Raw genomic sequence first — 13,525 nt, 5'->3', positions numbered from 1 at the left:
ATGGGTTAGCCTGGTGATGGGTATTAAAGAGGGCACGTACTGAATGGAGCACTGGGTGTTATATGCAAACAATGAATCATGGAACACTACATCAAAAACTAATGATGTAATGTATGGTGATTAACATAACATAATAAAATAAAATTAAAAAAAAAAAGGAAAACAGGAAATATCACCTACAGCATTCAGTAACGGGACCTGGAAAGCCACTGAGTAGGGAAGGAACAGAGTATATATGGCCCTGGAAAAAAGCAAAATAAGACTGGTGGTCATCAGTCAGGAATATATGCATCCTGTTGATGTGGCCTAGCCATGAGTAACTAGAAAAAAGTTTTATTTGGAAAATGGGGCTTGGGAATGCAAATGAGTTAAAGTGATAAAGGAATAATCAATTTACCTCTACAAGCCATAAAGGCTGAGATTAACCTATCCTAACATAGCATTTCTAAACAGCATTGGAGGCAGATAATCATACCTGAATATTTAGTCTTCAGTCTCCTTCTCTAAGAACTAGTCTTGACATTGGAGACATTAGGTAATGTTGGAAATGTACAGTGGCTCTTTGCTATATGCATTGTTGCTCTAACCTTGTCATATCATCCTTGTGGCAAAAGGACAAGGGTGGTTCATTTGTTGATATTTCAAACATCAGTTACTCGTTCTCTCTCAATTAAATAAAGCAAAACAACTCCTAGAGTCTACCTAACTCACTTCAGACAGTGTCTTTGTGTAGCTTCCAGGGAAGATCAAAAACCCTTCATCCCTATGTGTCTGAGGCCGGCTTATCATAACCGGCTGGATTTGCAGCTCAGTAGCCAAAGCCTGGCTCCCTCTAAGCGGTCATTCCCGTAGCACTTCTGCTCTCCTCAGATGACCGTGCGGAGGCAGACAGAGGGATACCCCTTCTTTGCTGTCTCCCTTTCTTTCCTCCACAAGAGTGGTTCAGCAGCTCCATCAAGGTATTCAGATTTCCAAAGACCAGCCCCCATGAAGTGGCTTTCCAGGTGGGGACTTGACAGAGCAGAGGCAGATTACTGACATTTCTGAGTCTGAGGGGGAAATGGAATGAAGCGCACTTGCAGCAGAAAGACAGACCACACTCCCTTTTCAGACAGCCTCCGGCCACTTGAATCACTGAAACTTCACTGAGCAGCACAATTACCTATGAAAGAGCTTGACCCACAGGTAACACTCAAAACACGGAACCACTGGCACAGCCTGAGCCCTGAATAAAAGCTGGGTCTGGAAGGTCCCACTATGCCAGAATTAACCCCTGAGGTGCTGGATTCAGGGTGTCTAGAGGTTCTTGGGGCAGAGGCAGGGGTTGGGCACAAGTGTGGTTTGCACAAGTATTTCAACATTCCAGCAACTCTGGTGGCTATGTCTGTGTTCGCCCGCATCCATCCTATCATTCCTGTTCACAGCCTGTGCCTCTCTCTAAATGCTCTATAATAAGACACGAAGAAAACAAATACGATACAATCTTGATTTTGTACCTTTGCTGTGTTTCTTATGCAATTGCATAGTTAATTGCAGTGTCTCAAGTTTTCCTTGTGTGAAATAGTTTTCCCCACCTTCAGTCAAGACATCATGAAAACACAGTGATTGTGAGAGCTTTCTGAAGGAAAATCTGTCATCTAAAAGTATCGTTACTACTCTCTAGTACTGTCTTTGAAAGAGTCTTAAAGAATTTTTGTCATATAACCTTCTTGACACAGTCATTAAAAATGCACATATTAACTTAGCGGGATTCAGATTTAAGAGTTATAATTACTGCCACCCTTCTCTTCATTATTATTAGTGTATGTGTTGGTGTCATTTTTAGGCTTACTCTTTTTTACTGTCCCTGAGTCAAATATTTTTGAATGGGTCAAAATACACTCTTCTTCTTTTTTTTTTTACCACATATATTAGAAATCCAGGGACTTCCAAAATAAGGACACAAATAATATTTATATGTATACAGATACCTGTATATTAACTGAGATGTGACTTATAAACATCAAGACTGTCATATTCAATTAACTAATGGATAAAAAATATATATATACTCTATCACATTAACACAAATATCTGAGGACATAGTACAATTTTCACAGCGAAGCCACTTGCTCAGCAGGGTAAGGTGAAAATAACACATTTCCTTTAGCACCCAAGCCTAAACCGTTAGTTGGTAAACGAATGAAAAATAAAACATGTACTGAAGGAGATAAACCTGTTTCTTTATCTCATCACTTAGTGGCTTAGAAAAGGTTTCTGAGGGAAGAAAAGGTTGTGGGAGTTGGTTGCATGTAGAGGAGGATGATTTATGGAAGTTCAGTTATAGAGTAATCTCATCGGTATTGCACAAACCAAGCGTGAGTGACTGCCATAGAGTAGAACAAAAAGCCCTCCTGAATGCATACTGAGCTCAAAACAAAGAGCAATATAACCGGTGGCTGCTAGATACAAGTCTCCTGAAAGGACATTGTAACTAAAAATATCTGAAGAGTATTTTAAATACAAAGTACCAAGTCATTTCAGGAAGGTAACGGGACCATTGACAAAGAATGACAGGGATACTCCACAAGGAAGTGCTTGGAATTGCATATGTTTTACTTAGAGACTAAAAGAAAAGTAAGTGAAGGGTAGAATTCATGTCCCATTCTAATTTTATCATCGTGAGAGTAGCCATACCACCACTCAATGACCTGCTCCTGCTTCTGCATCGCTTACACCTACGAGGGACGGTGTGGAATCAGAAGTAGCACTTGCCAGTAAGTCCCAAAACAAAGTTTCTGTCGAAGAGGAAGCAATGGACAGTCTAGTGATGGGCAGGGGAGGAGGGGCAGACACAGAAGAAGGAAGCAAGTGTTGAAATGTGAATTGAGAAACGTCCTTTTCATCCAGCCCATCCTCTCCCTGAGCCTGTCTTGTGCCACACGGCAAAGAGCCTCTGGGGTTTTGAGAATCTGAGCTTGAATCAAGATGCTAGATGTCAGTTCTGTTGACATCATGCATTTCCTCCACGACATGGACAAATAATGTCTTCCACAGCTCCACTCACCTGTCTGTAAAAGGAAGATAAGGTACACGTTTTTTCACTTGAAGTTGTAACGAGGAGATGCTCAGACGGAGTCTCTACGGTGAGGAACCGGAACACAAGAAGCACCGTGCCCTCGAGCGGCATCGAGCTACATTTTCACCGAAGCAAATTCAAAGATATACTTGGGATGTCCTGGAAGCCCAGATAGACACAAGATACAACATAAGTCCTTGACCGTCATTCATTCTGTACATCCTGCTTTAGCCCTGGTCAAAAGCAGTTTTCAAAAAGCAGAACTGTAGTCATGTAATTCTCTGTTCAGGTATATATTATGATAATACACTTTTTTTAGCACTTACCATGTTTTACCAAGCCCAGTTTTAAGTACTTTGCACATATTACTCATTCACCTGCCCCATAACCCCCTGGTTAATACTATTTTTCTCCCCTCTTTATATTTAGGCAAATAAGACAGTAGATAAATAAATTGCCCTAGAGGTACTGGTTTCCTCTTGCTGTATAAAATCAGCACGAACTCAACAGCTTCAGATAATACACATTTATTGACGCACAGTTTCTGTCAGTCACGAGTCCAGGCACGTCTTACTATTCCTTGGCTCACGGTCTCCTTGCAAGGCTGCAGTGGAGGTGTCCATTGGGCTGCTCGCGCATCCCCAGGCTCAGCTGGGGAAGAATCTGCTTCCCAGCTCACGCAGGTGGTTGGCAGAAATCATCTCCTTGCAGCTGCAGGACAGAGACCCTCCCTTTTGCTGGCTGTTGGCTAGAGGCCACTCTTAGGTGCTAAAGGCCACCCTTAGGTGCTAGAGGCCACCCGCAGGTGCTAGAGGCCACCTGAGTTTCCTTCCTGTGCAGCTTCTCCCAATTGGCTACCTATATCATCAAACCTACAAGGAGAGCCTCTCACCTCACAGAAGAATCAGTCCCTCTCTTAAAGGCTGTTCACCTAATAAAGTTGGGCCCCACTATGGGGTATTCTTCCATTGAACTCAAAATCAACTAATGCGAGACATTAATTATATCTGCAAAATCTCTTCACCTTTGTCGTATTTTACCAGCGGTAAGTCACAAGTCCCACTCACACTCAAGGGGAAGGGATCCCACAAAGGTTTGAACAACAAGAGGTGGAAATTATTGGGGAGTCACCCCAGGGTCTATCTGCCACACTAGATCAGTGCTTCTCAAACTTGAACGCACATATGAACCATCTGGCAATCTTTTTGGTGATGAGGAGTATTGGACAAATATTACTGTAGATTCTCGACCATCACATCCTCTCTCTAAATAAAAGAAGATTTTTTTGGTTTTGTTTTATAAATTGGACCTCCATAGACATTCTCATCTGACTGAAGTGTTTCATCAGAGAAACCTTTCCCTTCTAAGGAAAAGGAAAGGAAGTACAGGTTTTAAATATTCCTCGGCCTTTTAAGAGAATATTTACTTTAAAGAAGACAGGATTTAAAACATTTACTTAGCTACAAGTAACTCTCCTTGGACTTTGTAGGGGGAGGTCTTTCTCTTGAAGATAATAAAGAAAGCCTGAACGGAACTTTCTCTTCTAGTAATCTCTCCCAGACAGGGAACTGTTATCTACCTTCTTTTAAAAATGCTGCTTAGAGGGGCACCTGGGTGGCTCAGTCGTTAAGCGTCTGTCTTCGGCTCAGGTCATGATCCCAAGGTCCTGGGATCGAGCCCCACGTCGGGCTCCCTGCTCAGCGGGAAGCCTGCTTCTCCCTCTCCCACTCCCCCAGCTTGTATTCCTGTTGTCGTGCTCTCTCTCTCTCTCTGTCAAATAAATAAATAAAATCTTTTTTTAAAAATGCTGCTTAGATCCTTACAATTTAAATTTAGCTCTCAGGCACCCTCTGCTTTCTCCCTGTGAGGTACAAGTGGTGTTAAATGACAGAAAGATGTTAAACAAGATATTTCCCACACAGCTTCTTTTGACTCTTTGAATAAGTGCCAAACTCTACTTACAAAAAAAAAAAAAAAAAAAAAAATCTGAAGATAAGTCTGTCAGAGGGTCTTGAAATTAACATAACTCAGACCTCCTGCCAGTGTTCTAAAACTTAAAATAGTGAATTACCAATTGTCTGCCAGTTAGCCGCAAGGCTTGCAAGGCAAAGCCAGTGCTCCAAGATCGGAGCATGCCTCCAACGCTTACCTTGGCACTGGGAAAATGAAGGCAGAAGGACCGAGATAAATGCTTCCTTGTAAAAGCACACATTGAAAGCTGAAATCTTACCACAGATGCGAATCACAATGAGATCATCTCCTCTTTGAGCTGTGCTAATAGCTTTACATTCCAGGCCCCATTTAATCTTCACAACAAACTTGTCAAATGCTTATTTACACCTCCCACTTGGTTAGGCAACTCAGGCAGAGAGAAGTTAAGAAACACACCCAAGGTCACACAGCTAGCTGGTGGCTGAACTGAACTTAAACCAAAGTCCGCCTACTAATGCAGACGGAGAAGACGAAAAGCACACTAGGATGCTCGAGGAGAGTAAGAGAATACCATGCAAGAAGACTGTAGTGGATTGAATGGCAGCCACCCACCACTGGGTGGTCCACATCCTAACCCCTGGAATTTGTGAATATGACGTCATTTTTAAAAGAGTCTTTGCAGATGTAATCAATTTGAGGATCTCAAGGTCCTCCTGGATTATCTAGGAGGGCCCTAACTAAACCCAATGACGAGTGTCCTTACCTAAGAAAAAGGCAGAGGAGAATGTGACACACAGAGAAGAGGAAAAGACACAGACACGAAGGAAATAACCATATAAAGACGAGGCAGAGACTGAAGAAGGGTTGCCACAAGCTGAGGAAGCCTGGAGCCACCAGAAGCTGGAAGAGGCAAGAAAGAACCTCTCCCTGCCAAGTTTGTGGCAATTTGTTAGGGCAGCCCTAGCAAAACAGTACAGACTTAGAAAAGGAAACCTTAGGTTAACAAGTTGTGGAGTCCCGTGTGCCCGAATCTCTGACTGGATTAGACACCCTGAGAGGGCACCGACGCCACCTCATTTGTCTCCGAACGTCTAACCTATGTGCAGCTTAATGAACGTTCATTGAACCACAGAAAGAGCTGGAAGTCTAGCAAGTAGATGCGGTAAAGGCTATAAGCCTGAAACCCCGAGAGCGTGCAGCGTTGGCAGTGGCAAGTCCGGTCCTTGTAAAAGGGCACACGGAACTGCAGCAGCGTCTGCGTGCGCGTGTGCGTGCGTGCGTCTATATGCGCGCGTGCGCGTGGGAGTGCGCGCGTGCGCACGGCTCTCCCGCAAGACTAAGGAGAAGGGTCAGGAGTCCTGCCATCGTCTGGGGGCTGTAGCTGTGGCCCTGGGGAGATTCAGCGCTGCCAAATGTTTTCAGCCTTGTCTAATCAAAACGTAGTCGTGGAAGTGGACACCAATTCCTATGAAATCTGGAATGGGAGAAAATAGAAATAAATTCGAGGCCCTCTTCCTATTCACTCTTTGTTTTATTTTTTAATTTACTTTTTAAGTAAATTTATTATTTAAAAAACACAAAGGTATGCAGTGAAGTCTCCCTCCCCCATCACCTACCAATTATTTGTTGAGTATCTACTCTGTGCCCTGTTCTCAGTGCTTGGGGTTCATGAGTAGGGCAGGCAAAACAGTTGTCTTCATGGCCTTCACATTCGGCTGCGCTGAGAAGTTGAGGCACAAGTCCTTGAGAAGGCCAGACTTGAGCAAACACTTGCAGGGACCTTAGCCAAGCAATTATCTTTCCCCTACTACGTTTGTAGGTAAGAGTTTTCTGAAAGCTTCTAGAGTTTCTTTGTGGATATGGCAGCAAATTTGAACATACACACTTCTCTTTCTTGAAAACAAAAACCAGCATATTCTACTGTATCTTGCTTTTTTGTTTAATAAATCTTGGAGATTTTTACCAGATAACTTTCTTGGCTAGAAAGTTTCCCTGTTTATTTATTTTTGTACTACTGACTAGAACTTCCTTATTTGGGTGGATATAATAATGAATTTAATTGTTTCCTTATGATGGAAATTTAGGTTGTTTTTAATCCTTCACTATTCTGAAAAATGCGATAATGCATAACTTTGTACAAATATCATTTGACTCTCTTGGATAATTTCCCAGAAGACGAATTTCTGGGTCAAAGCTATATGAATGAGTGATTTTTAACAAATACTGCCAATTGCCCTCCTGATATATACCTCCCAACAACGGTGAGGGAGAGTGCTGGTTTCCCACATGTGACCAACAGTGTGTGACATAAAATGTTTGTTTATAACTAAGTGTTCTGGCCATTGCAATTGGCAGAAAAGTGATAATCCCATGTCATTTTAAATTTTAGTTTGTGTCTTATAAATAAGGGTGTGTTTAGGAGCCATTTGCATTTCTTTTCCAATTAACTCTATATTTTTGCCCAATTTTCTACTGGGAAGTTGGCCTTTTCCTCATTGATTTCTATGTGCTTTTTATATACTAGGGAGATTATTCTGTTTTAAGAGTTGCAAATATTTCTTCCTGTATGTTGTCTTTTGACTTTATCTATAGTTGTTTCCCTTTTATTTATATTTTTCCTTGCATAATTTTTTCAATGTAGTAACATGTATTGATATTTTTCTTTATAGCCTCTGGATTTTGAGCGTTGTCTCAAAAGACTATCCTCACCACAAATTTACAAAAGGGTGTTCTCATTTTCTTCTAGTATGGTTTCATTTTTTACATTTAAGTCTTTGATCTATTTAGAATGTATTCAGGTGCACAGTGTGAAGGATGAATCCAACTTTTTTCCCAGATTCCCCCTTACTTTTCCATCACCATCTTTTGAATAGTCTATTTTCCCCCTCCTGATCTAACACCTGTATCATGTATTAATTTCTTATATGTAGTTGGGTTTATTTTCTATCCTGCTCCAGTGGTTCTGTTTGTCAATTCATGTCAATACAATACTATTTTATAATTGAAGTCTCTCTCTCTCTCTTTTTTTTGTGTGTTTTCCTGTCTATTTTTTTTTTTAAGATGTATTTATTTTTGAGAGAGAAGGGGAGGAAGGGGAAAAGGGAGAGAGAGTCTTAAGCAGACTCCTCGTTGAGCATGGAGCCAGACATGGGGCTCAGTCTCATGACCCTAAGATCACAACCTAAGCTGAAACCAAGAGTTGGACACTCAACTGACTGCGCCACCCAGGCACCCCAATTCTTGATTATTTAATTTTCATATGATCTGTAGAATCAGTTTGTCTCCTTCTAAGGAGAGAAAAAAATTAAATTATTGGAATAGAGTTAAATTTACCATAGAGAGAAATTATGTAAAATTCTCCTATCTAAGATTATGTTTTTTTTATATTTTATCTTTTTAGGTTTTATTTAAATTCCAGTTACTTAACATACACTATAATATTAGCTTTAGGTGTACAATATAGTGATTCAACACTTGCTTATATCACCTGTGTTCATCACAGCAAGTGCGGTCCTTAATCCCCATCACCTAATTAACTCATCTCCCTACCCACCTCCCTTCTGGTGACCATCAACTTGTTCTCTATAGTTAAGAGTCTGTTTCTTGGTTTGCTTCTTTCTCTCTTTTTTTCCCCTTGCTCATTTGTTTTGTTTCTTAAATTCCTCATATGGGTGAAATCATATGGTACTTGTCTTTCTCCGACTCATTTCACTTAGTATAATACCCTCTAGCTTCATCCTTGTCCTTGCAAATGGCAAGATTTCATTCTTTTTTATGGCTGAGTAATATCCCATTGTGTATATATATGCCAAATCTTCTTTATCCATTCATCAGTCCATGGACACTTGGGCTCTTTCTATAAATGACATATCCAACTATGATTTTATCTTTTCTTTATTCAGTTGTATTTTGTGCCTTTCAGGAGTACTTTAAGGTCCATAGTTTTTGCATATTTATTTGTAAGCTTATGCATAGATATTTTATTTTTATTGTTATTATAAGTGGCTAATTTATTTCATTACACCTTCTAAATGATTGTTAAATATATGAATGATGTTCATTTCTGCATAATAATTATCTACCCCCCTATCCAACTGAATTCTTATTCATTTAAAAATATTTTTAGTTGATTCTTGTGTTTTCCAAGTACATATTCAGTCTTTGTAAATAAAAACAGATTTATGTCTTCCACTCCCATTTTTCTACCTCTACCTTCTTTTTCAAGACTTTTTTTGTCATTGATTGGTGTCTCCACCTCGTCCATAAGTTTTTTCATCTGTTTTGCACTCTCCCTTCTTCTTCATAGAGGTTTCTTTGTCTTTAAATTTATGGCTAAATGTTCACATTTTTCATCTGTTTTGTGGCAACTTTTTTCTGGTGAATCTTCTTTGTTGATAGGTTTACTGTACTTTCCTGTATGTTTCTCTTAAAGTGTGTTTAGGTTGATATTGTGCTTATTTAAAACGTTTTTTACATCAGTGAGTTAAGTTTTCTGGACTAAGCATTTAAGAAAGCTCCTGTGGGGAGAGAGGAGAGACCAGAGTAGCTTCCCGGTGTTCAAATTTCTGTTGCTACCACAGAGATTGGCCATTTCCTGCAAATACAGTGCATCCATGCAATTCTCTATGCAACTTTACTACCTCTGCCTTTTTAAATCCATTGCTTTTCAAAGTTGAAGTTTAGGAGGATTTTTATTATCATTTCTGACACCAGATTTTCCCACTCACTATAGGAAACATGTCATGCAGTTTTTTAATAGAGGGCGAAGCCCTTCCTTTCAGAAAATGTGTTTTCGCAAAATCCTTCTGCAACCTACCTTCTAAGTATTCACCTTAACTTCCTGCTAGGTGGCCTCTAATCTCAGCTATTTTAGCAGTCATTACACATATGTCAGAGTCTGCAGATTATCTGTGTCCTATTTAACTGAAGATAGAGTTTGAGAGTTTTTTTGTTTTTTGGTTTTTTTACCTGTTGGTTTTAGATGACTACCAGAGAGGGGGTAGCCTGGCATACAAAGCCATGTTCAATAAGCTATCTCAGCAATTTTCTTTTTCTCAAAATAACAGCTCTTTCCTGAAGTTTTCTAGCACAAAGTTTCAGGATTGGGAGTAGATCGTATGAGAAATGCATGTCTGTGGATGAGCTTTGTGTGTGTGGTATAATTATGATTACTTATTTCCTTCTGGTTTTCCAAACTTTCTCTTTCTGTCATGACTCTCTCTCTCTTTCCCTCAACACATACACATATTTACACACACACAGAAGAGGATGTATATAAGATTATCAGTGCTCTATAAAAAGCTTAAATAAGTGAGAACCAAAACTCTCCCTAGGATTTGGTAATGAGGAATTCATCTGTGACCTTGAATAAATTGAGTTTGTGGAAAGAAACCAGAATTGTGAGTTGAATGAGTTGGGATGTGAACAAAAGGTCATAGATTAAGAAGCAGAGACTACCTTTTAAATACTCTTTTTTTCCTATTTATTGAAATATATTTGACATATAACATTGTGTAAGTTCAAGTGTACAACATATTGGTTTGATACACTTTTTTACAAAATTATTACCACCATAGAGTTAGCTAACACTTCCACCAGGTCATATAATGACACTTGGCTATTAAGGAAAGGAAAGTTTTACAGGATCACATAGAAAGTCAGGGCTAAGAAACTATATTTAGACCTCCTTAAGAAGCTTGTTTAGAGGGTGGTGTCACAAGATTGTGAAGTCCTGTCCTTCAAGGTGGGGGTGGAAAGCAAGGAGTAGGAAAATAATTTGTGTTAGAACATAGTCATTAACAGTGCTGACTCTTAAGTCAGAGGGCCTGGATTTGATCCTTGTAACTCTTGTTAGCTCTGTGACATGGCAGAATTTAGTCTCCATGAGCCAAATGATGCCCTGATCTGTATGAGTCCAGATCTTTCTCCTCAGCTCCAATCCCTACCTTCTGAATTACAGCCTGGATGTCCTGCAGGAAACTCCAGTATGACCAAAATTTAATATTTGCCCAGTTCCCAAGCTTATGCCCCCTGTATTTCCATTCTTAGTGAATGAAACCATCTCTGTAGAAACCCAAGCCAGAATGCCCATGTTTATCTAAATGCCTTAATTTCTTTCACACATAACATCTCACTGTGACCAATTTATATCAACCCTACCTACTCATTTCACCTGAAGTATTTATGCCCTCCTGTCCAACTTTACTGCTGCCATCTTGGAGTAGGTTTCAATCATCTCTTACCTATACGACTACTCTCTTATAGCCTCCGCCCAGCTCCCTTGCACTTGGCCTTGAGCCAGAAATCCACAGTTCAGATTTGTGAATCAGGTTCCCAGGGAAGGTGAAGGGGAGACAGTTGGTGGAAGAGAAAGTGGGAGCAGCTGCCCATTGGCTGGAATTTGGCACAGTCACTGTAGGAACCAGATTGGGCACTCTCCAACCAGAGTAACCCTCTCCCACTTCTAACGGTAGAAACAATCCTGGTCTGCCTAATTTGGAATTAACAAGACTAACTGAAATTTCTGAGTTAGAAGGGCCTAAATGGTGTGGGGAAAAGGCCACAGACCTATCCCCCCCACCCCAGCCCCCAACATCCTGCCCTTGTGGTAGGGAACTTCCTTTGGATAAAAGAAAAAAAAAATTCCTGAGCCTCTACTCTTTCCCACACACCATCCTTGAATCTATCCTTCATACCACCAACAAAGTGAATTTGTTAAAAATTTTGATCATGCATTCTGCAGGTCAAAACTTTGTAATATTAGGATTAAACCTACATTTCTTATCAGGGTTTTAAAATGCCTCTACAGTCTGGCCCTTCCTATTTACCTCTCTAGCCTCAAATGATAAAGATAATAAGTGGTCAAATTCTGGATAATTTTCAAGGTATATCGAACATGATATACTAGGGAACTGTATGTGGGATATGAGAAAAGAAAAGGAGTCAAAGATTACTTCAGGTCTCTTGGCCTGAGCAACTGATTTTGAGCTGAAAAGACGAATACTGTGAAAAGCTCATGTTGGAAATATTTATCCGGTTTTGTACACATTAGGATTGAGCTAACCATTAGACATCTGGTAGACATGACTACCAAATTGCTGAGTATACACACCTGAAGTATAAGGGATAGGTCAGGATGGACATAGATGTTTGGGAATTGTCATCATAGAGAGGCATTCAAAACCTTGAGATCACCAAGGAAGTGAGTATAAATTGAGCAGTGAAGAGGACCCAGTTTTGTGCAGTCCAACGTTAAGAAGCCAAAGAGGAGGGAAAGTACCAGCAAAGGAGATTAAGAGGGAGCAGCCAGTGATGTAGGAGGAAAACCTAGAGAGTTTTGTTCCAGGTGTCAAGTGAAGAAAACATTTGAAGGAGGAGTGACTATTCTCATGTGTCAAATGTTGAGATAGGACAAGTATATTTAGAACCAATAATTGATTATTAGATTGCATAATATGGAAGTTATTGGTGACAGGACACGTGTAGTTTTAATAAATTGTGAAGGTAAGACCTGTTTGGATTAGATTCAAGAGAAAACAGGAGACAGAATGGAGACAGGCAATATACACAATTCTCCCAAAGAGTTTTACTGCTAAGGGGAGTTGAGGAATGGAGTGGATGGGGCCAAGAGATTTTATTTTTTTTTTAAGGTGGAATAAATACCAACATTGTTCAGATTTAAATAGATATAATAAGCATTTATGTGTTTGTTTTATGAATTAAGTTAATGTGACTACAGTTTGGTAATGGGTTTTGTGACATTTGTTCTCTGAAATTTTCTTTAGTCTCTGGGAATAATATGTAAATTGTTATTGTCTACAATGTAAAAGTTTATATTTCATTATTCATACTGAGGTTTGAAATGTAATCTATGAATCTAGGTTATTATTTAGAAGATGGCATCATAATCCTCAATAACAGTATAAATAACAATACAAATAGCTTCCATGTGGTGCTCTTAGTGTATTGGGCAGTAGGCTAACTGCCTTACAGACCTCATCTTATACAAACACAATAACACAGGGGGAAGTAATGATTGCCATTTCCAGACAAGGCAATTGAGTCTCAGAGAAATTAACTCTGCAAGGGTATAGAGATTCTGAAAGAAGATCCAGAATGCAAAACCAATCTGCTTGAACCCAGTACCTGGGCTACTGGTCACTACACTCTTAAAACCTACATGTTGAGTCTCTGCTGGACCCACAGCACACTAGAATCTAGAACCATGGTTCTCAACCCTGACGTATGTTAGATTAAGGCGGTGCCAGGACTCCACCCAAGAGCTGTCTTTAGATATACCACTTTACCGTCTGCAGTTTTTAAAGCTCCACAGGTGATCCCAATGTAATTTAAGATTCTAATGTGATTGTAAACCACTGAGCTCTATATTCCAGGAGATTTCAGGATAGAGTCTGCACTCAACGGAGTTATCACTACCACATAACTGAGACCCCATCTGACCCTCATCATGCTAAGGGAAACCTTTCAGACACTGCCGTAAAAGCCTCACTATAAATTACCTTAAAATAAAACACT

At 40.0% G+C, this 13,525-nt stretch overlaps 1 long non-coding RNA gene across 3 annotated transcripts in view; it reads right to left on the bottom strand.

Moving 5' to 3' along the window:
- LOC115940393 (uncharacterized) overlaps positions 1-5,373 on the bottom strand; it is an 18,079-nt gene extending 12,706 nt beyond the window's left edge. For 2 of the 3 annotated variants that reach the window (XR_014144332.1, XR_004075160.2), the window contains exons 1-3: positions 5,289-5,373; positions 4,638-4,824; positions 3,047-3,217 (exon numbers count right to left, since the gene is read on the bottom strand). This is a non-coding gene — a long non-coding RNA (uncharacterized LOC115940393). The other variant, XR_014144333.1, reaches the window with a different exon arrangement.
- Positions 5,374-13,525: the final 8,152 nt, after the last annotated feature.

Source organism: Leptonychotes weddellii, chromosome 4, assembly GCF_054177405.1.
Source record: "Leptonychotes weddellii isolate Sample4059 chromosome 4, ASM5417740v2, whole genome shotgun sequence".
Taxonomy (NCBI): Eukaryota; Metazoa; Chordata; class Mammalia; order Carnivora; family Phocidae; genus Leptonychotes; species Leptonychotes weddellii.
This window is presented reverse-complemented; position numbering and strand designations above follow the sequence as displayed.